Source organism: Rousettus aegyptiacus, unplaced genomic scaffold (assembly GCF_014176215.1).
Source record: "Rousettus aegyptiacus isolate mRouAeg1 unplaced genomic scaffold, mRouAeg1.p scaffold_m13_p_6, whole genome shotgun sequence".
Taxonomy (NCBI): Eukaryota; Metazoa; Chordata; class Mammalia; order Chiroptera; family Pteropodidae; genus Rousettus; species Rousettus aegyptiacus.
The window spans coordinates 58,994,739-59,020,986 of NW_023416309.1; the positions used below are offsets into that span (position 1 = coordinate 58,994,739).

General features: G+C 58.6%; 1 protein-coding gene across 3 annotated transcripts in view; it reads left to right on the forward strand.

The window, feature by feature from the left end:
* Nucleotides 1-441: 441 nt before the first annotated feature.
* Nucleotides 442-26,248, forward strand: part of MGMT (O-6-methylguanine-DNA methyltransferase) — a 144,474-nt gene continuing 118,667 nt past the window's right edge. For 2 of the 3 annotated variants that reach the window (XM_016157523.2, XM_036222234.1), the window contains exons 1-2: nt 442-576; nt 2,188-2,344. The gene's annotated coding sequence lies outside the window, so the exon portion shown is untranslated. Of the gene's footprint in view, nt 577-2,187; nt 2,345-4,875; nt 4,898-26,248 lie in introns of those variants that run through there. The other variant, XM_016157524.2, reaches the window with a different exon arrangement.

A 26,248-nucleotide genomic window follows, 5' to 3' on the forward strand; every position in this document is an offset into this window, starting at 1 on the left:
ATATTTGGTAAACTGAGGCACAGAACCCGAGAGACAGGCTGGGAGGGCGCGGCCCGGCTTGCCCATCCAGAAGAGCCTGCGGATGCAGGATCCCAGGACTAACGCGGAGAAGCCAGAGCACGCGGACAGCTAGGCAGGGCCCGGGCCGCAGCCGAGGCCGGAGATTGCGCAGAGGGCTCGGTCCGGGCGCCGCCGCACTGGGCATGCTCCGACGGCGGCCCGCGCTCAGGGCGGGGAGGAGGAGCCGCGCTCGGCCTCGCCCCGCCCCGCCCGCCCGCCCCGCCGCATTCGAGGCCCCGCCCCCGCGCGCGGCCCAGCTTCCCGCCCGCCCGGCCCCGCCCCGCTCCGGGCTCCGCCCCCAACCTCGGTGCGGTCCCCGCCCCCGCGTTCCCGGACTCCGTGCGCCTCGGCCGCGCTTCCGTCAGGGCCAGGCCCCGCCCCCACGCCTCGCCCCGCCCCCGCGACCCGGACGTGCCTGGGACGTGCCTGGGACTTGCCTGGGACGTTCTCCCGCGTCCCCCACTCCCTCCGCTCCTCTGAGCTCAGCTGCGCGCGGTAGGCGCCTTGGGCAACGCGGTGAGTGTGTGGGTTGCACCCCCTCCAGCCAAAGTTCAGGGCTCTCCCTGGGGAGAGCGGGCGTCTGGAGCGCGTGGGACAGTTCAGCCCCAGGTGGTCCCGCGGCCTTTCTCTCACTGTCGTGTGCGCGCACTCAACCACCCTCCCACTCCGCACGGGCCCCAGGTGTGTCCATTTATGCCCAGGTGTGCCCACTTGCGACCTGCTTTACTACACATGGGCAGTTCTTAGGCCAAGTTGCACTGCAGTGACAGCGGCCCGGGGTGGGGACACAGCTTGCGTGCGCCCCACCTCCAAGGGGCCAACACCTTGGAAGCTATCACTGCCCACTCTTTTGCCTCACTGCTGACCAGCGCCCAGCATCCTCTGCTCAGCCTTCAGTTCCCAGGAAGCTTCCAGAAGCCCCTACTCTGGCCCTTCCTTGCAGCAAGCCTTCAGCACACTCTTTGTGCAGAATTCCACTTTTCCTTCTTAGGCAGATGGGGAGGGGGCCCGGGTCCTGGGGTCCTCACGTTCCTGGCTGGTGCGTGTATACACTGCCCTCTGATTGCCTGCATGGACACGTGGGGTAAGCAGGTGGAGTTTGATAGCCATTTGCACCTGGCCCGGCAATTCTCAAGTCCTGATAACACCGGGGAGCAGGTCCAAACCACATACCCGACCTCCCCGGGTCCATCACCCACGGAACCCCAGGTGTGTCTCCCTCAGCGCCTGAGCTCAGCACTGGGCCCTCCGTCCTGGAAGCACATTACGAGCACCACGTTGCCTGGTTGGGTGGGTGGTCAACAGACGAAGGGAGGTTGCCTTGTCCACAGAGGGTCACAGCTGTTAGAGGCAGACGGTGAAGCTGTTGGATACGATGAACTGAGGACCGACCTGGTCACCTCCAGGTAGAGCCACGCGGCCCTGCAGCCAGGGCCTCCCCTTTGCCTCCCTGCCTCACGGCAGCGGGTTACAAAGTGCTTTTGTTGCTTTTGTGAATCCTCAGTGGATAAAACACCCCAGGCGGTGAAAAGGGCACGGAACGGAAAGCTGTCACCGGTGGGCGTGAAACGTTGGAGGGAAACGGTGCGCATCCGGCCCCGCGCTGGTAGTTCACGCGGGGTCGGCTCAGGCATGTGACCGGGCGAGGCGGTCTCGCGAAGGCCCGGAGTCTGCGGGAGGGTGGTCTGGGCCTGGCCGAGGCCCCCTGCTTCTGGGGTGCTCGTCTCGGGGGAGACTCTGGTAGGGATGCGTCTGGGGCAGTCTGGGGGCGCCAGGCCTCCAGCACAGTGTACACAGCCACTTTCCTACGCGAACGTCCTCGTTTAAAGAGGTCTGTCTGCCAGGAGCTAGAGTCCGCGGCGAGGCTCCCCGGCGCAGAGCCGGCCCTCGGCGTGGCCGCTCTGGTCCCCACCGGCCCTGCTGCCGAGGGCCTCAGGCCTTCCTGTGCCCTCCGTCCCCTGTCCCCGTGGCTGTCCTGCGTGCAGGGCAGGACGGGAGGCTGGGCCTGTGGAGGAATGTGGCTCCCCCCTCCACGTCTCTTCCTCTTCTGGGAACGCAGACAGCTTACTCTTCCCAGGGTTTTTTAATCACATGATCTCATAGAATTGTCTTTGTTTTATTTCGCAGAGGACACGCCGCCAGTGGTCCACGCCGCGCGCCTGTTCTGGTCCGGCTCCCGTTCGTGGCCGTCGGCGTCCCCCTCAGTTGACGCTCTACTCTCCTTGGTAGCAAGAAGGAGGCGCAACAGGATTTTCTAGACTGCTTTTCCTGTGGTCCCCGTCAGGTTCGTGTCCACTCTGACCCGCCCGGCGTCCTTGCCCCGGTGGAGACTTGTCTTCTGGGTCCACCTCCTGTGGCGTCTGGGCCGCAGGTGCGGGCGGTGGGCCCCTGTCTCTGGAAGGCCCCGAGCGCGTTGGGCTGCTGTCACAGGCCCCTCCGACCCTCTGTTCCCCGGGGGTTGGCCTCTCCTTCCGCTGCTTCCGGAAAGCTTGGCTGCGCACCAGGTTCCCACGTGCACTTGTGATAAGTGAGCCAGCCGACGCCCATTCTTGTTTGAAGCGACAGCCCGTGATTTGTCTGGGGCGGGGGGCCGGGGGAGGGAGGGCTCGTTTCCCCTTGGCTGCGGTCAGGTTCCCCATTCCGTTAGCCCCGGCGGCCTGCCTTGGGCGCAGGTAGGTGGACGTTTGAGACCCAGTGTCGTAGACAGAATCCTGCAGGGTGTGTGCTCTGTGGCCTTCGGGTGACTGCCACACGTCTGCTGGTCAGTGGAGGGAAGTCGTCTAGTGTTCTTTGACTTAAAACCATTAGAAGTAGCGAAGCTTACACAGGAGGGCCACAGGGCTCGGGGCAAAGTGTGTGACGGGTACGCGACGTCGAGTGAGTACCTTGCTTGTTTTGTAGCTGCTAGAACGTACTGCCTAAGAAGATGGACACATCGTTTCTGTGACCTTTTGTAACCTCTGAAGGAATCAGAGTGCTCTCGGCAGGTGCGGCTCACGTGCACACCTGCCTCAGTGTCTTGCCGCTGCAGATGAACCCCTGGGAGTTCAGCCGGCCTGCGGCAGCCCCCTCCTGACTAAGAGAAGGCCGCTCCAGGGGCCCTGGCAGAGCAGTGACATCCTTGGCCACGTGTCGAACACAAAAACTTGTATTTGATAGCACAAGCGGTTTTCAGTTAGGTTGGGGCTCAGCAGAGAAGTGAGGGGGTCCCCTCATGTCCCCTTCCCTCCCGCCTGGAGTGAACTCATTTGGCTTGTGGGGCAGCTGTGGTAAAGCCAGTTACAAATTCCACAAACGTGTTTTCTTACAGTTAAGTTCGGTGTCGTGTGCACGTGTGTGTAGCCACGGAAGGAATTGTCCCCGTTCCGAACGCCTTGCCTGCTCACTGCCGCTTCAGAAGCTTCCTTGTTGGACAGTTTCCTTCCCGTGGCACTCGCCAGTCAGGGCATGCCGCCCCAGCTCCCGGGCCCGTCCCCTGAAGCCTGGGGGTGACCTGGGGTGCGCCGTCCGCAGGCGCTGGGTAAATCTATTTGTTTTTATTGTAAACATCCATCTGCCGGTCGCAGTGATACATTTATGGACATTTTTCTGCAAGCACAGTGCTGGTGGCAGTTTTTACTGACAAATTGAGTCATACGGAGAGTAGTTTAGAAAACTCGTACCTTATTGACAGGTCGGGCAATTCCAGGCCCGGACATTCAGAGGAATCTGGATGCCTGAGGAGAGGGAATTGAGTCTCAGGGTGAAAAACGGGATGGGATGTTTAAGTGTCGGAATTTAATAAGTAAATGGTAGTTATTTCTCATTCTTTACAAAACTTTCAGCTACAGTTTACTCCCTGATCAAAAGGACTAAAAGTAGGGACCACGCACGTCACCTTTGGTTTCTGCCCCTTCGGTGGCCTCCCCTGGGGTGCGGGACGCGTCGCTGTCCTCGGGGAACCGTGAGCCATGCTGGACAGTGTCCCAGCCCCGCTGGGGTCGATTACCAGGGGTGCTGCTCAGAGACGCGGATTATCGCCAGACCCGCTGCGTCAGCACCTGGGGCCCGCGTCTTGGCGAGCTCCTCTGAGGAGGTGGTTTGCTCTGCTGGCCGTTGGCGTTTTCACAGTGGACATTATCAGAGCTGCGGGAGCGGCGGCTCCCAGGGCTCCCCGATCAGGTGGCAGCGTTTGGGTGTTCCAGTGTGCCCGGCCGGCAGCAAGCTGGTGCCGTGTGGGCCGGGAGCCAGCCGGCGCCCCTCGTCCCCGGCAGCCTGAGTCACTGTCTCCGGGAGGCTTGACATTAATCGTCTGTTAAATTGAAAGACGTTCCCAAAGGGGCAGACGTGGGATCTGACACTGTGGCAGTGGCCAGGAACCGGCAGTGACACCGGAATATGACAGCCGTCTCCCGTGTGCGACAGCTCATGCCGCGGAGCAAGGGGTCACGTGGCCCATTAGGGAGGCTTTGTCAGAACTAGAGACTCTGCGGCCATCTGTGTGTGGGGGTGCGGACGTGGCCTTGTCGGGGGTGTCTCTTTACCTCCATATCACGGTTCGGGCCGCAGAGCCGCTCAGGTTCCCGGAGACGCTGGCTGGGGTGATGGTGGCCCTGCCGATGACGACGCTCGTCGAAGGCTCACTGCGCCAGGGTCTTGCGTAGCCACTGTCGGCCCCTCTGTTTTGCAGGTGCGGAGCCTGGCTCCGGGGTGGCGAGTGACGGGGGTGGGCACGTGGGGCCCGGAGCGGAGCTCTGAGCCGATCGCCATGCGGTGCGCTCTGTGGTGGTGAAGCCGGGAGCTGTTAAGCCCTTTTGGGGACGAGACGTGGCACAAATGGACACACCTGTGCTTTCAGGTGCGTTTTATGAACAGTTTGGTGACCAAGCGATATCTTAGCATTGCGGGAGAACAGCGCACCCACGTCCGTCCCTGCTGGGGGCGCTCGGGAGCAGCCCCGCCAGCCAGGGCCCAGCAGTGAGGATGCGCTGATGAGCCGCACCTGTGCGCCCCAGCCTCGGGCGGGAAGTGCTCAAGGCCCTCCCCTCGCCCGACAGCGGCCGGGGCAGGAGGGGGAGCCTCCCGCGTGCAGGCCGCAGTCCGGGGCGTCGGCCACACTCAGCACGCCCCTCTGGGCCCGGGCTCGCCCCGGTGCAGCCGAGTGTGGGTGGCGCGGTCCGGCGGAGGTGCAGGGGCGTCCCCAGGCGGCCCAGGGCCCGCGTTCTGGGCTGAGCAGCGGGGACTTGGGCCCTAGGAGGCCGGAGGGGACCTGGCAGTCGTTCAGTTGGCTTGGGGGTGGGATGCGTGGGGGCTGGAGTGGACACCCCAAAGCTAGAGCTGTGCTGAGGGGGGCGCGGTTCCCTCTGAGCCCGGCGAGCGGGGACACGGCGCATCAGCGCCTCCCACAGGAGCGCCCTGGACTCTGCGTGGCGAGGTGGGCAGGGGACCAGAGGGGGAAGGGACAGAGGGGTGAGCAGCCGCACGTGGGACGGTCCCGTCACCCGCGCGTCACATGCAGTGGGGGGGGCAGCGCGCGCGTCCGTGGGGCGGCCCTTGGAGGGGTGCGGCGGAGCCGAGGCAGCGCGGCCGTGGGGGATGACCGCGTTTACAATCACTTTTTTCATGCCGGGGGGCGGGGGGGCATGTTCGGGGTGTGAGCTGTTGATTCAGGGACAGACGGGGGGGCAGGAGGCAGGACAGCGCCTGGCCCTGCACGGTCCTGCCCTGCTGGTGGCTCCGGCACTGTCCCCAGGGCGGAGGGGGCTCGCGAGCCGCCCCGCGCCCCGCGTCTCCGTGGGGGGGGGGCGGCACCGTGCTGCACTCAGCGCTGGCGCCTGCGCAGTGACTGTCACGTGGCCATGCGCGTTGCACACGGAGTGCGCGCTGGTTTATGGCCCCGAGCGGATTTGGCAAGTCTGACGCGTGCGGTGCGTTTTCCGTGAGCGTCGCGAAGCGCAGCGCTCCGGCCGCGACTGGCGCACGTGGCGAGCGAGGCGACGTCCCCCGCGGGGTGAGGCCATCGATCCTGCTGGGTGGGTGGCCGTGCGAGGACAGCCCGGGCCGTTTGAAGTGTGTTGTGCAAGTGCGCGTGGGGCCTTGGGGAAGTTATATTGAAAAACCCAATTGTGCAGTTGCCATGGGAACCCAATTAGAATGGATTGCTCAATTTTTTTTTTGTCTTTCATCTTGACCAAAAATCTAATGTATTTTAAATGTTTTCACATGGAATTGTATTTGTGCGCCGACTTGCTGTAACAACGGATTCTTTAGTTCTTCTCTTCCCAGTCCGAGCTGAAACAGTGACATTCTCTGGCGGAGCGCGTCAGGTCTGGATGTGGTGGGAGAGCTGGGGGCGCGGAAGGCATCAGAAAGGATGGGGAAGGGGCCTTTTCCTGGGATGGTGGCCGGGGCCCTTGCAGGCCTCCGGCCATGCTCCAGGTGTCAGGCGGAGGCCATAGGTGTGCTCCCCGGCTCTTGCTGGTGTCGGCAGGTGGGGCATTGGGATCTGAAAGGCCCTGGGTTTGGGGGTGGCGTAGGGCGGGGCCAGGCCTCAGGACTGCCCCCCACGCCAGCGGTCCTCCGGGGCTTGCTCTCGGAGACGTCATGCCCTTTGAACTTACCAGGGATCCAAAGGGCTTACGTGAGTCGTACACCCATGTTCACCATGTTAAATGTAGATTTAGATGTTGAGAAACAGTAAACATTTAAAAAAATTATTAATTCATTTAAGCAACAAACCTATTACATTTTAACATAGCCAACACATTTTTAGTGTATTTCCCTTAAAACGAATTAGTGCAAGGACTGGTGTCGTCCTTTATTTGGACTCTTAAATGAGCGGATCAGCCCGGGGCAGCCGGGTTCTCCTGTCCGCTTCGCATGGTGACGGTGCGTGCCGAGCCTGGAACCCACCGAGAGAAGCCGGCTTCGCACCGGCACCGGCGAGGGGGGCGTTCTGACGTCAGGCAGACGGTCACGGGGATTCGGTGCTGGCGCTCGCCAGCGGTTGTTTCTGGAAGGATCGTGCAGTGTGGGTCTGCGCCCTTAGTGAGCGTCGCGCCCCGCCCCGTGACGAGCCCTGGCGCGCCCTGCGCCTCGGCCAGCGAGGTGGCAGCACCCACCGGCCCTTTGCCGAGCCGCCCGGGCCTCCCGGACGTGGACACGCCTTCCCGCGGTGTCAGGACATCACCTTCCCTCTCAGAGGCCCCTCAGAGCCGGGAGCCTGTCACGCCGAGGAGCCGGTGCAGATTCCCAGCGTTGTAATCGTCACCGCAGCCTCTGGCCGTGACATGAGCAGCGAACCCTGTCACTGCCGCTCGCAGTGACAGGCTCACTTTATCTTTCAGAAAATGTCTGCCGACACCCAGGTCCGAGTGACCGCGGGTCCTCAGCCATTCACGCAAGTCGGCTTTTGTTCCATGCAGGGGTTGCCGTTCACCCCGGATCTCAGCGGTGACCGCGTGCTGCCCCCCAGACGGACCCCGCCCTCGGGCCCTTGTGCCGAGCTCCCGCGGGGTGCAGGGGCAGGAGGGGGCTGGGGCCCGACTGTGCCGCGGGGCCGCACCCCAGGGAAGCCGGCCTCCCTCCGGGCCCCGCGCCAGGCCCACGGCGGGCACGGGGCAGGTTCCCGCAGTCTGACCCAGCCTGGCCTTCGCGTCCTGCACTCTGACCGCTGAGCGGGGCCAGGCCGCGGGGCTGGCGCGTGACTCTTCCTCGCTGGGCGTCACGTGCCAAGCCGGCTCGGCGTCCGGGTGCTGTCGGAAGATGCGGGTCGGCACCTCCGAGGGTGTGTGCCTGTCCATGAGGGCCGCCCACCTGAGGCTTCCGTCTTGGGAGGTGTCTTTGCGGGATGGTGTCGGGGCGGCCCAGGACTCGCGGGGTGCGGCCTCTCGCCCGGGTGGTGTGTGTGGCGTTAGCATCGTTTCTTCACTGTGGACAGGGTTCCCAGGGAAGCGAGTGTGGCCTTCCCTGTGGGAACGGCTCCTGTGGCGCGCGGGGCATCATCTGAGTCTTTTAGGTCGTCCCGAGTTACTTTTGGGTAGTTTGTGTGTTCCAAGGACCGGCCGTTGCATCTGCGTTGTTGAATTTATTCCCTCGAGTTATTTTACTATTCTTTTGCCATCCTTTTAATTTTAGGATTTTAAGTCATGCCTGGTTTTATTCCTGACGTTGATAATTTGTATTCTCTCTCTTTTCCCTGATTGGTCTAGTTAGAGGTTTGTTTATTTATTTTCAAAGAACCAGCTTTTGTTATAATTGATTTTCTGTCTCTTCTCCTGCTGGTTTCTGCTCTTCCGCATGCCCTCTCTCTGACCCCCTGGGGCGAGTCGCTGCCTTTCGTGGTGTGCGGGGCGGCAGCTGAGTGCCTCCCGCTGAGCCCTTCACCCCACCCGTGCCCCCCGCCTCGGCCTCGCCTGGGTGGGCTCCCGTCTTCGTCCGTCCAGTGCGGGCTCCCGTTCCCCTTGTGGCTTCCTCTTTAACGCCTGGGTTACTGAGAAGCATGTCACGTCGTCTCCAAATATTTGGGGATTGTTCTGATATCTCGCTGTTCAGCTGCCTTGTGGTCAGCGGACATTCGTTTTAGGATTTCAGTCCTCCTGAATTTGCCGAGAGCGGTTTTATTGTCCAGAGTGTGACCTGTCCTGGTGCACGTGTGTGTCCTGCGGTTGGGCGGGGCTGCGAGGGGGCGGCCGCAGTCACTGTCCCCTTCCCGCGTTTCCGTGTGGCGTCCTGCACACGACCAGGAGAGCCGCGTCCGAGCCTCCGGCCCGAACTGGGGGTCGCTCTGCTCCCCTTTCCTTCCCGGTCCTCACGCAGCGCTTTCGTTAGGCGTGTGCACGTTGCGAGCTCCGTGAGCTCTTGTGACCTGACCCCTCTGCCCGTACGGAGCAGCCTGCCTTGCTCTTAGTCCTTTTTTGAAATACCTTGGTCAGTATTGAGATCACCACCCCGGCTTTCCTTTCGTTAGTATCTCTATAGTCAACGTCTTCCCATTCTTTTGCATTCTACCTACTTTGTCACTTTATTTAGCATGCGTTCTGTGCAGACAGCATACATTCGGGTTTCTTGCTTTTTGAGAATCTTATCCGATAAGGTCTTTAAATACTGGAGTGTGAAGACCACGCACGTGTTACGTAATTCCCAGCCTGGGCAGGTGACGTGGACCAGCTGGCTCTTTCCCGTCTGTTCCATTGTTCTCCTCCACCCTTTTTCCTGCCGTCTCTCGGATTATTTGAATGTTTTAGGTGACCTCAGTTTTGTCCACACTTTTGGCTTATTAGCTGTCTTTCCTCTCCCTTTTAGTGGTTGCTTTAGGGAGTGCAATATGCTGATTTAGCTTATCACGGTCTGCGTTTACGTAACATTGTCAGCATCACATACGATGCACGAAACTTACAGCAGGATACTTCCGTTCCTCTCATCCCATTTTTTGCTGTATTTAATACATTTTATTTCTACATGTGTTATAAACTACAAAATACATTGTTGTTATTTTTGCTTTAGACAGTCAATTATGTTTTAGAGATTAAAAATAGGGGGGAAAATCAGCTTTTATATTTGTTTGCTTATTTACCGTTTCTGTGCTCTCCATTCCTTTGTGTGAACTCGAGTTTCTGTCTGGCGTCATTTTTCTTACTCCTCAGGGAATTGCACGAATGTTTCTCAACTGCAGGATCGCTAGTACATGAAATGTCTTACTTTAAAAAAAAAACTATTTCACTTTCGTTCTTGAAAGATACTTTGCAGCTTATAGAATTCTAGATTGGCTGTTTTTTTTTCTTTTCATGCTTCAGATCTGTCGTGCCATCATGTCCTGCCTTGCGTAGTTTCTGGTGACCAGTTTGCTGTCATCCTTAATTTTGCGCTTCTGCTTGTGATCTGCTCCCCTTCCCCGCCTCGAAGTCTTTACTGTTTTTCCTTTATTACTCGTTTTCGGCAAGTTATGATTTGCCTTGGTTTAGTTCTCTTTATGTGTCTTCTGCTTTGGTTTCTTTGAGTTTCTGGCATCTCTGAGTATAGAATTTTCACCAAATTTGGAGAGATGGTAACTGCTTAAGCAGTTATTATTTCTTCAGATATTTTCCCACCTTATTGTTCTGGGATTCCAGTTGCACGCGTGTTAGACTGCTTCATATCGCCCCACAGCTTACTGTGTTCATTGGCTTCAGCCTTTTTTTTCTTCTTCTTTGCCCGTGTAGTTTAAAAACCGTTACGTCTTCATTGTCACTTATTTTTTCCGTTCTGTTGTCTGTTAATCGTACCAAGAGCATATCATTGTAGATACTCCGTTTTACATTTACATTCCATTTAGGTCTTTTTTATATCTTTCGTTTCTCTTATCACGTTCATGTTTTCTTCTACCTTTTTGAACATGTGGGACGTATTTATAGCACCTACTTTAACCCAGGGAGACTGGTTCTGTAGCCTGCGACCTTTAGAGTGTGGATTTTGTGACAGCTGCTTTGGCTGCCAGAAGACGTTCTTTTTGTTTTCTGATTCTTGGCTGTATTTAGGTAGTTACGGTTGCCAGAGAGCCATGTACTAAGAGAGGAAATTTAATACGCCAGAGAACCTATGCTATCGATAGCGTATATAAATGGAAATGAAGTCTGTCCTTGAGTGTCCAGGCAGCCGTGGTGAAAAGGGAAATAGCTACCAAGCACTCGTTGTGTAATTAGTAGGTGAAAATTATTCTGGAGAGAAAATCCATTTCTTTTGGGAGGAATTTGTTCTGTTGTTTCAAGTAAGGGAGAGTAAGCAATTTAATGTTGCCTTTTTTTATTTTAAAAAAATGCAAGAATGTTTTTTCTTTGTTTTGTTGTGGATCCCCAGTAGAGGCCAAGGGCACGTTGCGTAGGGGACTGTCCCAGGGCAGTGGGTGGGCTCACGTGATGCAGGCGGAGGGCTGGGGGGGGCGGGTCCACCCCGGAATTTGGAGGAGCCGGAGGGGGAGCCCCTGGGGAGTGTGCAGTCGGCTGCCAGAGGCTGTCCGAGCGTTTCTGTTTCCGCTCCGCCCGGTGCTGTGCCCTGTGCCCTCCGGGACGGGGCTGCCGGGGGGGACGGCGCCGGGGCCGGGAGCTCCGGGCAGGGCCGTTCCTCGTGTGATGTCCGGCAAAGCGCTTCGGTGCCCCAGCGGAGGCTCCGGGACCCGTAGGTGCACGTGGCGAGGACACCACCCAGGTGCGAGCCTCGGGAAAGTGCCGTCAGCACTCGCTCGAGCCTTCAGTCCCCGGGTGTCACCAGCTCTGTGCCGAGGAGCTCTCCCGCCTTTCCTAACGTCTCCCCAGGACCTTATTCATAGTTTTTGTTGTTTTTCTTGCTTTTATCATTTTTTAGGATGAGGTTTTTCTTTACGATCAGTGTATAGGAATGCTGTTAATCTTTGTGTGCTCATCGTATATCCAGTTTCCTTGCTAAATTCTCTTTTTAATTTTGGTATTCTCTGCATATTCGTTGAGTCATATGTGGACGATAGCGTCACCTACAAATGAGAGCTTCACTCTACTCCGTTAATTGTTTGCTGCTTTTCCTTGCCACATTGTGCTAGCTAGGTGTGACGCCATGTCAGGTAAGGGTACGGTGACAAGTAATATTGTGTTACTTGTTTTAAAGAGAAAGCTGCTAATTTTTCACCATCAGAAACAGTGCTCACTGCAGGCTTTTGGTAGAAAGGTTTCCTTGTCTTCTGGTATCAGGGAAAGTTTAAAGTCATGAATGGGCTTTGAATTTTAATAAATTATTTTTCTGCATCAGTTGAAAGGATTCTGTGATTCCTAGCCCCCATGTCTGTTAGTGTAGATAATTACTTTTCTAGACTTTTTAATGTTAAATTGTTTTTGCATTCTGGGTTGAACCTGACGTGGTGACTGAGCGTCATCTTTTAAACACCTGTTGGAGTAGCCTTACTAATTTTTTAAGGTTTTTCAACTATGTCTATGAATGAGACTGGCTTTTTTTTTTTTTTTTTTTTTTCGTTTCTTATAGTGTCCTTGTCCTTGGGTTGCAAAGATAAACTGGCCTTGTAGGATGATTGAGCATTCTCTATTTTCTCTTCTCTGGAAGAAGAATTTAGATTAAATAATCTTTTCTTTGAAAATTTGGTAGATTTTGCCCGTGTAACGGGGTGTTTGAGGGAAGACTCTTGAACTAGTAATTTAACTGCTTTTATAGATACAAGATTATTTTTTAGCTCATTACGTTAATCGAGCCAGGTTTTCACGTTTTGGAGACGGAGAGTCGTTCGCAGCGTTCGCACGCTCTAAGCCTGCGCTCACGCTCGTTTGCACTCCTGCATGTTGTACTTTCTCTCCATTTAACGTGTTCGTCCCGTGGGTCACGTGCCTGTTTTTGTCATCCTTAGGAACCAGATTTTGACTGGGATCTCGTCTGTCGCGTCTCAGATTTATAGCCCTGTGGGTTGATGTGTCGTTTGTTTTGAAAAATTCTCGACTCATTTCTCCCTATATTGCTGTTCCGCACCCCCCCTCCTCTCCTCGTGGGATGGAATTACGGGGGGCGGGGGGGGCCGTCCTGCCGGCGGCGTCCCTCGGAGCCGGGACGCTCTCGCTCCTTTCTAGTCCCTTCTCTGTCTGTGCCGCGGTTCGGATGTTTTCTGTCGTTCTGTCCGCCAGGTCACACGTCCTGTGTTCTGCCCTGTCCAGTCTCCTATTAATCATACCCAGTGAGCTCTGAATTTCAGATTTTGTAATTTTCAGAACTAGGACGTTGATTTTTTAACGTGTATTTCAATTCTGTGTTTGAAATTCTCCAGTCTCATTTATTTTGTCTCTTTATTTTAAAACAAATCTTAATTTTAAATTTCTGGTCTGCTAATACCAATATCTTGATTGCCCACGCTTCTGCTTGCATTTTTTTGTTTTTTCCTCCTTTGGTGTGGTACACACACATGCACACACACGCACACACACGTGCACACACACGCCCGTTTCTGTACACGGGGCGATCGGTCTATTTGCCTTTTGCCCCCGACTTTTTATTGTCAGTGCGCATTGTTAGGAAGTCCCCGCCAGCACCCCCCCGCGGCGGCCCGGTCCCTCCCTGGCGCCGTGCCCTGTGTTCGGGGCTTCGGGGCAGCCTCCCACCTGCGCTGCGTCCTGACGAGCGCATGAGCTCCGTGCTCGCGGGCGTTCACTGCGGCCCGGGAGATGGGCCGGGCCGGGGAGGCTGCGGGGCGGTCTCCCGAGGGCAGGGGCCGCGGCTCGTCGCGTCGGCCCCGGCGCTGTCACTGTCACTCGATCGCCTCGTCACGCGACGCACCGGCCCCTGCTGTTCGTTGGGAGCTCCTGGCGGGTGGGGTTCGGGGGACACGTGTGTCCGCCTGCCAGCTGGCCAGATGGGACCCTGACCGTGGAGAGTGACGCTCGCGGCCACCGGCTTCCCTGGTGACTGGGCTCCTGCCTCGTCACCTCCTGGGCCTCCGTCTCCCTCGTGCACGTGGCAGCGGGTGGGTGAGCGCAGCCCGCGAAACCGCTGGCGACGGCAGAAACCTGCGTCTGCGCTGTCCGCTGTGGGGACTGCTGGTCACAGTGGCTGCGTGGCACTCGACAGGTGACCGGCGATGCTTAGGGCTGAATTCTTAATGTCCTCACATCCCAGTTAACTTACAGAAGTAGCCCACGAGGCTCACGGCCGCGGCGCTGGCCGGCGTGGGCCCGCGCGGGCCGCCCGTTCGCCACGTGGCCTCTTCGCACCTGCTCCGAGCATCGGCGCCTCCTCCGCGCGCAGACGCACCCCACGCGCCCCCCACGCCGCCTCGGCGCGGGAGGAACCTGCCTGTCAGGACGCGAGGAGCCTGGAGCGCGCCCAGTCGGACGCAGAGAGCTCGGCCGGACGCCGGCTCGTGCTGTGAAACCGCTCAGGTAAACTGAGGGACCGCGACACCGCGCCAGGGTCTCTGTCAGCTCTGCAGCTTTCCTTCATCCAGGCTTTGGGTTTTTGTCGAAGTTAACAATTTGAGTTTATAATGCAGTTTTTTTTGTTGTAAGTAATTGCTGTTTGTAAATGAGAATAATTTCTTTTTGGATTTATGGCACAAATAACGTGCCTGAGAGTCACAAACCTCTGACCCCCTTGGGTCTGGGCGCGGTAGACGTGGGGTCTGAGGCCGGACGCGGGCGGGGTCCCCGCGCATCTTAAAATAGCTGCTCTGCGAAACTGGCTTAGGTGATGTTGGAAACTGTGAATAGGCACTTGGCAACGGGGTGTTTGGGTTTATTTGTGGAAGCGGCGTGCTCGTTAAGGCTCGGTGTGTTTTACCACGTGGATCCGAAGCTTTTGTAGGCCCAGTGACCAGATACTTCCTCTGCGTTTGGCTCACCGATTGTGACTGCTCCCAGCTGGTAGGTGACCCACCAAACATCCACATTCCTGTTTGCTTGTAGGGAAAGAAAGTTCTCACCCCTTTTGCTCGGGGCCGCTCTCGCCTGTGCCACCGGTCAGCATGGCCCTGTCCTCACCCTGCCTCACGGCTTCCCGGGGGGGCAGCGAGAGCACCGGGGTGGGGTGGGGTGGGGCGGGTCTGCCTGGGCCTCGTCCCTTCACACAGGGCAGCGTCTTCCAGGCGGGGCCGTGTGTGTAGCGAGCATGGCAGGCGGGCCCCCTGGGGCGCAGGCTCCTGCAGAATCGGCCCCACATCTGGTCACAGAGGACGCCGTGGTGTTCCCAAGGCCGCCGCGGGACTGTTCTGCCAGGCCCCGCAGCGCTGTGTGGCGGGGACAGCACCGGTGGCCTCCTGACGAGGAGGTGCCAGCGGCCGCTCCTGCCGGCCCCTGGCAACCTCGCCTTTCATTCGATCTCACCCTTTTTAAGGAAATTGATCATTTCTTTGGGATCAAACAGGAAGCCGTTTTATAAATACTTAAAAAATACAAGCGTCCAGAATTTCCGTTGTCACTAGATTTTCCCGCAGCCACCGCCCGCCAGGAGCCACCATCTGTACCGCGGACTTTCCGTTTGCCTTCTCGATATGATCTGAGAACAAGAAGTACGTTTTAAAATTTATGGCATTCGAGCGAATGGCCAGTGAAAGTGGAGACGACTTTTACAACAAGATTAATACCTGGGCTCAAGGGACATGACATTTCAGCAAAATCGGAATTTGTGTAGTTATCCCGGCTGCACCGTCCCCCTGTCGCTTCCTGCTAAAAATGTCTAAATAAAATACTGGTGGCCGTTGCTGGCCGTTACCCTCCTCTTCCTCACATGGCCCGACCTGGAACCCACTCAGGCTTTGGAGCCTGGGCCAGGTGGTCCTGTTTGTACCATGGCAGCCTGTGCACCTGTGGTCCAAGCCATGACACATGATGCTCGCCCTCTCCATGGTCTGGACGTTTCTGGAAAAAAAACACAGAATATCCCCCAGAGCGGAGTTCTGTCCCGGTCTGAATGAACTCGCGCGCGGTGTGCACCTTTCCGCCTCTCGGTTCCTGCGCGTCGGCGGAGCGGGCCTGGTGCTTTCCTCCTCTTTTCGGCAGGAGCGGCCCGTCGGGGTAGCGGCTGTGCGCGGGTGTTCTGAGCGGTTCCCGAGCTCAGCCGGAGGAGCTCGCTGCCCGTCTGATTTATGATGTGATAGAACGCTGCTGGCCACCTGACACTAATCTTGATTTATGACCCATCTAACCTTTTTATATTTCCCGGCCACGACGCAGTCCCGTCCCCGGGACCCGCCTCTGTGCCAGTGGTTCCGAGGCGGGCATGGCATCGCGGTCCCTCCCAGGATGTCCACGCAGGGTGTCAGCACCGAGGGGACCACGGAGCCCTGCAGATCCCCCCTCCCGGCCCCGCGTCCACGTCCCCAGCCGCGGGGCCTTCGCGGTGCGGACAGCCCTGCGTGCACACAGCCCGGGGCGTTGGGTCAGCCTTGTCCACTGTTCACTTCGATTCGATACGTTCGGACGTGCCGCAGTGGCTGCATTCAGGCTCTCGTCTCGCCTGCGGGTGACACCTCGCCCTGCACGGTCACCGCAGGCGTCCCCGTGGCGCCACACCTCTGGCCTGGGCCGGACCTCCCCGCCGTCCGCGCCCACGCGGTCCGTCTCCCGCTGCCCGGGCCCCCACATCGCGCCGCCACGTCACCTTCCTCTCTGGCTTGGGACAGCGAATCCTTCCTCACTGCCGGGACCTGGACGCTTGGGCACTGGCCGGGCGACGCTGGTGGCCTCGTGGGCTCTGAGCTGCTGCTCGTCCGCGGCCGCACGGAGCCTCACACGCAGTAACGCGCACAGAGCGATGCGCCGTCTCAGGGCGGCCCGTCCTGGGGACGGCACGTCCGTCAGCACCGGCGATGCTGGTGGCCGTTGGTTACGGGGACCTGTCACGCGTCTCCAGGCACGAAGCTGCCGCCGCCCCCTCCGTGACCCCAGGTGCCCAGGAGGTCGTTCGAGGCTCGTGGCCTCGCGGCTCAGGTTTCCGTGCGCATCTCGGTGTCATCTCGCCGGCAGCGTCACCCAGACACCTGCAGCGCGAATCCAGCCGGGCAGGCTCCACCCCGCTGCGTCCTTCCCACGCCTGCAGCGCCCCCCTGGGGCGGCGGGAGGCCCGGCTGGCTGTGGGCCTCGCTGGTGCTGGGGGGGTGGCAGGCGGAGCCGTTCGTGGAGGCGGGAGCTGCCGGTGCTTGCTCGGCGGAAAGGAACATTCTCTTCACTATCCACGTGAGCCCGCTCGGGGACGCAGGGCTGACACCACGGGAATGGACAGAAAATGAAATAGTTTTGTTTCAAAATAGATGGAACGGCTAATTAACTTATTTCTCAAATATCCAAATGTTGCTCGTGGAGAAGAAATAAAACAGTGAGGGTCCGCGAACATCGCCACGTGAAGAGGGATAATTTCCCTTTATCGCATTCTCTGCTAATTTAGGTTTTTACTGTTGTCGTCGTTAACCCATTTTATTTTAATTCTCGGTTTTGGTTGAAATGGTACTTTTTACCTACATATGATTTATTATTATTCTCTTTGTTGTAAACAGAGATTCTGAAAATGCGTTGGGCGGCCCTGAAACCCTTTAAAAGGCCCAGCTGCGTTGACATTTGCGGGGGCGGGCACTGTCCGCACGGTTTTTAAAGGGTCGCCCGTCTTCACGGGGCCCGTGTTACGCGGTACCTTCTACCTGACGCACATTTCATGGGGTTTGTCCTGGAGTGGAGTCTGGTGGTGGCAAAGGACTATGACACTTAGCTGACAGAAATTCAAACGGGTCCCTCAGTTTTTGTTGGACGGAGGCCGAAGGTGGTCGAGCGTTGTCGTGAAGTGTCTGGATCGTGTTCCTGGGGGCCGGGAGCATTGACGTGCCTGTGCGTGGCCCGCCACGCTCCTGCTGTGGCTGTCGGGCGGGCGCGTGTGTCCTCGGACACCACGAGGGGGAAGCAGCCCTGTGGGCACGCGCCCCACGTGGCAGCTCCTCCGCAGAGCGGCCCGGACCCCGGTGGGGTTGGTGGCCTGTTACTGCCCAACAGCTGGGCCTCTGCTGACCAGCGCAGGGTGTGACGAGTCTGCCTCAGAGACAGTCGTGAGTCTGGCAGAAGTGTAGGCTTTGAAGTATGTCGGATTTGACCTTGAATACCCACCTGGCACTTACGTGCTGCGCCCTTGGGCTGGTTACTTAACCTCTCAATCTGTTTTCTCATCTACAAGTAATTTGCTCTTCCTGAGGTTTGCGGATTGAGTAAATGAGTTGATGCGCGCGAAGCCCCTGGCCCGGCGCCAGGCGTAGGCAGCTGAGTTTCGTCCCTGCCACCTAGACCTTTCCATAGTCCGTTGGCGTGAGGTCACCTGCCCAGAGGGGCAGAGGCATCCTTCTCTGGGAATACGTGTTTGCTGTTCGACAAAAAGGAAATCAGTGGTCACGTGGTTATTTGGCTTTGCCTCGTAGGGACAAGCCAAACACGGCATGGGTGACGTGGCCGAGGCGCGGCCAGGGTCGGAGGTGGTCCCTCCCGTGTGGAGGCGCGTGAGGGGGCTCGGGCCAGCTGTCTTTCCGGTGTCCTCGTGACTTTTACCTACACCCCTGTCACCTGTAATTAACTTGGGGAAGACAGCTGTGAGGACTCGAGGGTTTCTGCCTTTCTCTTTGTCCTTCACATCAAGTCACATTCCTGGTTTGCGCAGTTAACTTGCAGAGAAGACGAGGACCAGTGAGGCGAAGGGTCGCAGCCCCCGGCCGTGCGCGCAGTGCCATGGCCCTGACAGGGGCAGCGGGCTTGGGAGCAGCCAAACCCGACAGCACCGGAACGCACGCTGCCCAGACCCGCGCGTCTCCTCACGGCTCTCCTCCGCGTTTCGTTTACGTCTAAGTCTGAGCCGACGGCTGCGAATGCAGATGTTTAGCGTTCCTGTGGAAGCCATGCTGTTTATGGGCAGGGACCGCATCCTGTGGTTCACGGGGAGGGCAGGTAATGGTTTTGCCCGCGCCGCTCAGCATTTTCCCTTTTTCTATTATCCTCCAGCTTCTGGTCTTCAGGTGTGTCACTGTTGCAGTCTCGGGAAGGATGATGGATGACGCCGGAAAGTTTCTTCGGAGGCACTTGTGATATTGTGCAATGCACTTGGGGTCAGCCGCACGTGGCTGGCGCATGATTTATCCCTCGTCCCTGCCACTTCCCGAGATGAAGCTGCTGTTTTATCAAAACTGCCAGCAACTGTGATTTAGAATTTATAAACCTCCATTTTCAAATAATTGTTCTGATTACTTTCTGCCTTGGCAATAAAATGATAAAGGTAATTGCAACACAAATGTGGGATAGCACCGAAATACAATAAAATTAACCTGAATTAGCTCGACTTGTCGATGAGAAGTATTTATGAAATGTAGTGTTGCAATAAGGGAGGGCGGTATTATAGCTGCAAGGTGAGTTATTGCCTTAATGTAATACTCCTTGAAATTTAAAAAAGAGACTGTTTCTGTCGAGGGTGATTGTGCTTTTGAAATTAAGTTGAAGCGATTCTTATAATTGGCACCAATAATGCATCCTGAAGGTAATATCTTTTATTGTGTTACGCCTGCTCGCACTGCCTTTGATTTGGGGGTTCCTGGCTTCGGCTTTTTGATGCTCAGGTAGCCGCCAGCGTGGATTCCTCACGGGCTGGAGGGCCGGGTGCTGAGTTCTCCCTTGTCTGAATGCGAGTGTTTAGAAAGCGTTCCATGAAATCATGTAGCTGTCAAAGGTAAGTATTGTCATTAATTTCATTAAAAATGTTGAGGGGAGGTTCTCATGTGCCTTGTTTCCGACCAGCGCCTGCGGACAGGAAGTTCCTCTGTCGCCTGGTGGCCGTCAGCACGGGCAGACCCAGGGCCTGTCCCCCTTCACGATCCTGACGTGAACTTCATGGGAACGCGTCCTTCATGCGCTGTGTAGAAACGCGAAGGACGACGCGGAGGAGAGGCCGGAGGCGTGGGCGCGGGGAGGCGGCCGAGCAGCTGTGGGGGCCGCAGGTGGCCGCGGGCGTGGCCAGCCCTCGGTCTCGTCCCGGGTCCACCTTGCCTGTGCGTGGCAGGGCACGGCGTCCGTGCAGACCACTCTGCGTGGAGCTCCGCGTGGGGCCAGGCTGCGTTTGGAACGGGCAGGGCGCCCGGGAGCGTCGCGGGAGGCCGCGTGGCTCTCGTGCAGACCGCGCCGCGTGGCACTGGCCCCAGCAGTCGTCACAGCAGCTGCCTCCCCACGCCCCTGCCGAGGCGGCCGCGGAGGACGAGGTCCCAGCGTCGGGTCAGGACGCTCCCGGCTCTCGCCTGGCCAGGGGGCCGGCGGGGTCACCCGAGCGTCCGCGCTGCACCGCGCCCTCGGGCCGTCATCGACGCCTGCGCCCCAGGCCTCGGCCAGCCCCCCGCAGCCGCGCGCCCCTCTGCTGGCGCCAGACCATCCGTCCGTCCGCCCGGTATTCCCAGAACCACGTGCGGGAGCCGTTCTGTCCTGCGCGTGTGCGCCCGCGCGCCCTCCCGCTTGTGACACTTACCATTGCTCCTCTGAGCTCCCGTCCCCCCCCCCCACTCCCCACCCTGCACAGAGACCTCCCTGGGCCGTGAGATGGGCGTCGTGTTCTTCAGGGGGCCCCTCCGAGCCCATTCTTTGGGTGCGTCTTAGGGCGATGTCACGGGTCAGGGGCGGGCCAGCCTCATCTCTGCCGCCGGCGGCTGTGTGTCCTCGCACACGTCACGTACGACCCCAGCAGCCTCCGTCTCCCCCTCTGCGATGGGGCGACCGACCGCAGTGCTTGCAGCGTGACAGCGGGGAGCTGGGCAGGAAGGGCCGTGAGGCCCGGGGAGACCGTGCGTGCCAAGCTCTGAAGCGTGCCCACGCGGCGTCGCCGCAGGTCACCTGGCGCCGGCCCTCCCGGGCCAGCGCCGCTGCGCCCAGCCTGCCCTGGCCGCGCCCCCGGAGCAGGCTCCCGAGGGACGGCGCGCCGGCTCGTGCTCCGCGCTCCTCGGCACTGGCGTGGCGCCTCTCTGCCTCACGGCACAGACGCAGGACGCTGGGCGACGGGGCGGCCTGGAGGCCTGTCCAGACGGAGCCCAGACAGGCAGCTCCACGTGGACGGGGACAGCCACCTCCGGAGAGCTGCCCAGGTCCCTGCGGCGCCCACGCAGGGCCTGGCTTCAGATGCGCCCCCTGGAGGAGACGGGGCCTCAGCGGGGACGCTGCTGCATGGGGACCCGGAGCCCCAGAGGGGACCTTCCTGGCGCCTGCGGAGCCCGCACTCCGGCCGCGGCGGGGAGGCCGGGGCGTGTGTCGCCCGCTGTGGGAGGGTCACCCCTGCCGCTGTGCCGAGCTCGCACGCGTTGGCGGATGACCTCACAGGCCCCGGGGTCAGACACCTTCCCGTCTGAGGGCGGGGACAGCCTGGAGCGTCTCTCCTTCCTCCGCAGCAGGTTGTAGGGCTTGAATCCGAACACGTGACGGAGCCACTGGGTCCGAGGTGGTGCGCCAGGCCCCAGGCAGGGAGGGGCGCGTCCTGTCCTCCGAGGTCCCCGGGCCCGGGGGCTTGCTGTCCCTCACCCGCCTGGCTCCTGTCCCGGGACACGCAGGAGCCTCGCTCGGTCCCCGCCCATTGGCTACCGCGGGTTCCCAGGGACTGCTGGCCGGAGGGAGGGGGTTGGGTGTGGCCTGAAACCCCCTCCAGGGGCCCCCCCGTGCCTCACCCCCCTTCGGCACACCTCCCTTCGAGGAGTGCCTTGCGGGGACAGGCGACCTTGGGGATGACAAGGAAGCGCCGTGCGTGGTCCGCCCCACAGGGCCTGATGGGGACGGTTGTGCCGAGGGCCTCGGAGCAAGGGGCGAAGGCAGCGTGAGGCCCGCGGAGCTGGGGGGCACGTGCGTGCACGCCGGCGACCTCACAGGAGGCGCGTGTTGCTGGGGTCTGGAGTCCAGGTTTCACGCGCTCGAGGCCGACCGTGTCTTAGCCGGTGCCGACCTCTCCGCACGCGTGAGGCTCAGTTCACTTCGGAAAGTTAAGCGTACGTCTTGGGCCAGATGGCTCACCTGACTGAAAGAAGCAAAGGTGATATTTTTTGTCACGAAGAAGGTTTTTGGATGTTGCTAATTATTTCAAAGAACTAATCAGTACACTGAAATTTAGAGAAGTTGAATGATTTGGCCAGTTCTTTCAGAAAGCAGCTCCGAGGGGCTCTGGCTTGTGGAGGCCGCTGCGTAAGTCCCCGGGGAAGCCAAGATCCTTGTCCGTCATTTGGCTTTACAAGGGTTCTGTTTGCTCTTTCCTTTTAGGTTGAAATTTTTGCTTTTCCTATATGAGATGTTTATTATTGCTACCCAGAAGTGTCTGGAATATATATTGCTTTAAGCCGAGGGATAAAGCTTACTCTCGTGACGGTTTAATTTTTATTGCATTCCCAGAGTGTGCGGGCTGCCGCTCGGCGGGGCGCGTGGCGGCTCCGGCCCCCCGAGACCGCGCTCGGAGTCGCGTCCCAGGCAGGTCGCACACCGCGGCCCCCGCTCCCCGAGCTGCCGCTTTCTCTCTGCCGGGCACGTTAATGTTTCTTTGTGCTCTCCGTGATTTCTATAGGAAAAATCGCGTTTTACCACACAAAATATTTTATAGTAATAGTAGGTAATTATTTTAGTTCCAAGTTGTTTAAAATTGATAGAATGACTAAATCTTCAGCTAAAATTCTACTGTAGAGTAATTGAGAGAGGCTATAATTGCCATGTTATGTTTTCCAATTTATCCATAGGTGACTTTAGAAAAGTAATCCTACTCCGCCAGACGATTTATTTCTCTATTGTCTATTTAGCTCTTCCTTGGTTATATGTGATTCTGGGATATAAAGTTGCTTGGCTCATTGAAACCTGTACATGTAATATTTAAAATTTTTTTAAATCTAAATTTTAAGTATCAAAACGCTTCTCCTGTCAACCAGCCTTGCTCCAGAGCCAGCAGGGAAGAGGAGGAAGAGCAGGGGGCGTGGGGGTGCCCCAGGCCGGACCCCAGTTCCCAGGGGTCATGGGGGCTGCACTCGGAGCCCACGTGGGGGCGCAGAGGCAGGGCACCCGCCCGCTGGCCCCCCTCAACACGCGGCCCTGGCCGTTTATTGGTCATTTCACGGAGGCTGAAGTATGACACAGTTGCCAAAAATACGTGGTTTTGTAGGAACCCACACTTCTTAGGGAGCACTCTGGCCCCGGAGCCTGAGACTGGGTGAAACACGGGAAGGCGGGACCCAGATTCCGTGCCGCCCCCCGCGCCCCTCTCGGCAGCGCGTGGGGGCGCCCTTGCAGCCAGAGCCCCCTGCCAGGTGTCGGGGTGGCTGCGAAAAGGGGGTGCAGGGTGGGGTGCCGGGGTGGGGCCAAGGCGCAGCGGCGTCGTGCTGGTGGCGGTGGCGGCCCCGAGGGCCCTTCAGAGCAGAGGAGGCGCCGGAGGTGACCCGCGGCGGTGGGCACTGCGGGGCGCGTTGGGCGTGGCTCACAGGCCGATGCTCGTTCCTAAATCCCAGGCTCGCGCGTCATTTCGGGCACTGCCGTCATTTTATGCATCTGTATCTGCCATGGGCCAAGGAAGAATTTTAGGAGGTTTATGGAAACGCACGTGCCTGTAAAAGTGCCAAGCCTGTGAGACCCGCACGAGGGCGGCGGGCACAGGAAGGCGGGCCGGGAAGTGGCTAGCGCTGCAGTCGTGGCCCGCGTCTCCTGTGGGGCCGGGGGCCGGGGGCCGGGGCCCGTGGGCAGCACCGCGACCGGCCCAAACCCGCCGCCGCGAGAAGCTCCAGTGTCGGGCCGGACGGTTTGTTTAACGGGCCACGCCCACCGGCTGCCCGTAATTCAGTGAGCTGATGGCCTTGGGGATAGTCGGCACCTAGGGGGCTGGCACCTCCGGTTCACAGGGCAGCTGACCCCTGTGTGGTTAACCAAGGCTCAGAGCCCTCCGAGATAGCACTGCCCGCGGCCGAACCTGTGCCGAACGCCCGTGGCGCCAACGCCGTGGGCCGCCCGCTCCTGCCCAGCCCCAGGCCCCCAGGGAGTGCGCTGTCTTGGGGCATGTGCCTCCCCAAAGCCGTCTCTCCTCTCCGCCGTGGGCCTCGGTCTGGCCATTGTCTTCCCGGGTCTGGCAGGGACTTAAAGCTTGGTCTTGGGTATGTGGCAGGCAAGAAAGGACAGCGAATCCCGTTCGCAGAGTGTCTGCCCCACAGACATGGTAGACGCAGGAGGCAAGGCCAGCCCTGCCCCCCAGACCTGCGGAAGAGGCACGGCCAGCCGTCGCTCCGTCCCCATGTTGCCATCCACTGGCTGGCATTTCCTTGGCCGTCACGCCTCGCGTCTGGGCTGCCCGTCGTAAAGCACACTGAGCGTTCACTTTTGACCAGCTTAGCCTTGGTTTTAACATCTTCTTTAGCCTGTTCTGAAACACCTCGGGGAAGACAGGAGTTTGACGTGAGTTTATTGTTTTCTTTACGTTAATTTAGCCCATGATGGATAAATTCATACCTGAACTGACCCACCCAGGGCTTGGCCAGCACCCCAGAGCCCTGCGACCCCATCCTTTTGCTCAGCCACCTCCGTGGTCTGGGAAGGTCGCTCCTGTGTCTGTGAGCGGCGGGTTTTCCATCCTCAGAGCAACGGGGGTGCCGGATCTGCAGGGCCCCGGTGAGCAGAGAGCCGGGTGCTGGGCAGAGACAGGATCGTGGGCAAACACACAGCCTGGTACAGGGTCAGGTTGGGGTTGGGCAGGGCCAGAACGATCGTTGGGTTCTAGTCTGTACCACTCAGCGTCCTGGACATAAGAAGCAAATTTGACTTGATGATATTTATGACGCGGGGAGAGGACGTGGAGAGATTAGAACCCTTTCGCGTCGGCGATGGCAATGTCACGTGGTGCGGCCGCTGCGGAAATCGGTGCGGTGGCTCCATGTGCAGCAGCAGAGCCACCGCCAGGCATGTACCCAAAGGGGGTCCGTCCACACCAAGGAGAAAGACAGCGCCTCGACTTTCTCAAGGACATCGTTGAACGGGACGGTGACATCCAGTGCTGTCTGAGGACACTCGTCAGTGCTTCGTGAGGAAGGGCGGGTGTTGTCCGCCCTCTGGACAGATGCCCCCTTTCCAGACTCTGTCCATCTGTCCTTTCTGCCACAGTCAGCGTGTCCTGAGCCCCTGAGGGAGCCCAGCTGGAATGGAGAAAAGGGCAGTGTCTTCACAAGTTTTTTTAAGGTAGTTCGTGTTAGTTTGCTCACTAAAGGGTTAGGTTCTTGGAGTTTAAAGGAGTAGTTAACTATGAAAGCCATTTCGTTCTGTGACAGTCTGGGTGTTTCTTCTAACTCAAGTTACCTTTGAAATGAACGTTGTAGATCCATGAAATTTTCATTTGTGGGTGTTGTTGAAGAACTCATTCTGCTGTAATTTAGATAAAATGTGCCAGCTGAATTTATAGTAACGTTCTCAAAGTTTTACATTGTTGTCTTTGAAATACACAGTAGAGGTTTCTTCGTGGAAGCGGGACGATGGGAGAGAGGTGATTACATCAATCAGGTGTTTGAACGGAGATTGGGTGCAGCTTACATATGATTTTGTAATAATCCCGATTGCCAAGAAAAAAATATTTGCACAATACTTAGTCATTGTGTCATTTGTAGATAAATTGATTATGAGTTGGTCTTTGTTTTTATTGAAACACAGATTCTGTGTATAAATGTGGATTTTATGTATATCTTCTCCATGTATATAACAAGTGTCTCAAATCAAATAACTTGAGCAGAAATGATTCTTCTATATTAAACATTAAGTTCTCATTTAAGCCACGGGTGTTCCTCCCGGGTTAATCCACGCCTTCACCCTGGTGTGCGCACAGGCGGCGGTCCCCGTGCCAGGCCAGCCTCACCCTTGGGCTCTGACTGGCTCTTGGAGTTTGTGGCGCAGAACTCTGGAGCCCTCCTGGTTCCTGGGTGCCTGTGGCTCCGACTGTCCCCAGCAGACTGTGTGCCCCTCTCTGGTGCTCGGCTCCTGCAGTGGCCGGAGGACAGGGAGCAGGGCACAGCTCCACACCGGGGGAGTGAAGGAGCCTTGGAGGCCCGTGCTGACTGGACTGCCTGCAGGTGCAACGTGGCCTGTGGTCTTTTCTGAGAGGACACGTGTGCAGGGCATCCTGTGACCGCAGTGCTGCTTCCGCCAGGCCCTGGGGCTCCAGGGCAAGAGGGGAAGGGGGTCCAGGCACTCGCAGCTCACCACTGTGGAGACGTTGGGGGGGGGTGCATGGAGGGCCTGAGCCCTGGTCACCGTCGGGGGTGGGGTGGGGGGGTTGTCGTCCTGTCCTTGACAGCTCCAGGGGCTGAGACTAGGGCACAGGGACAAGTCCCAGAGCAAAGTAGGACAGAGCCCTTTCTGGTAAGCTCCGTGCACTGCCTGAGGGGGCGGGACCAGCCTGTTAGCTGCCGGCGCCAGGCAAGGCCGGCCTCACGTGGCCCGGTCTGGACAGTGGGTGCTTCGGTGTTGGGAGGGGCGCACGCGTGGGCGAGAGCGCAGCACTGGTGGGGGGGGGGGTGCAGAGTTCTGCGACCACTCAGCGCGCTGTGCCCCTGAGTCCGGCCTCAGTTGGGGGTTTTGCGTCTGCTCAGCGTGGTGTGTCCCCGAGTCCGGCCTCAGGCCAGTCTTGAGACCGTGACATCCGGCGCCGCATGTAACGGTGTAGCCTGCAGCGAGAGGGGCCTGCGCGGGAGTGGCCCGAGGGGGCGAGGGCGGCTGTGCCTTGCCCG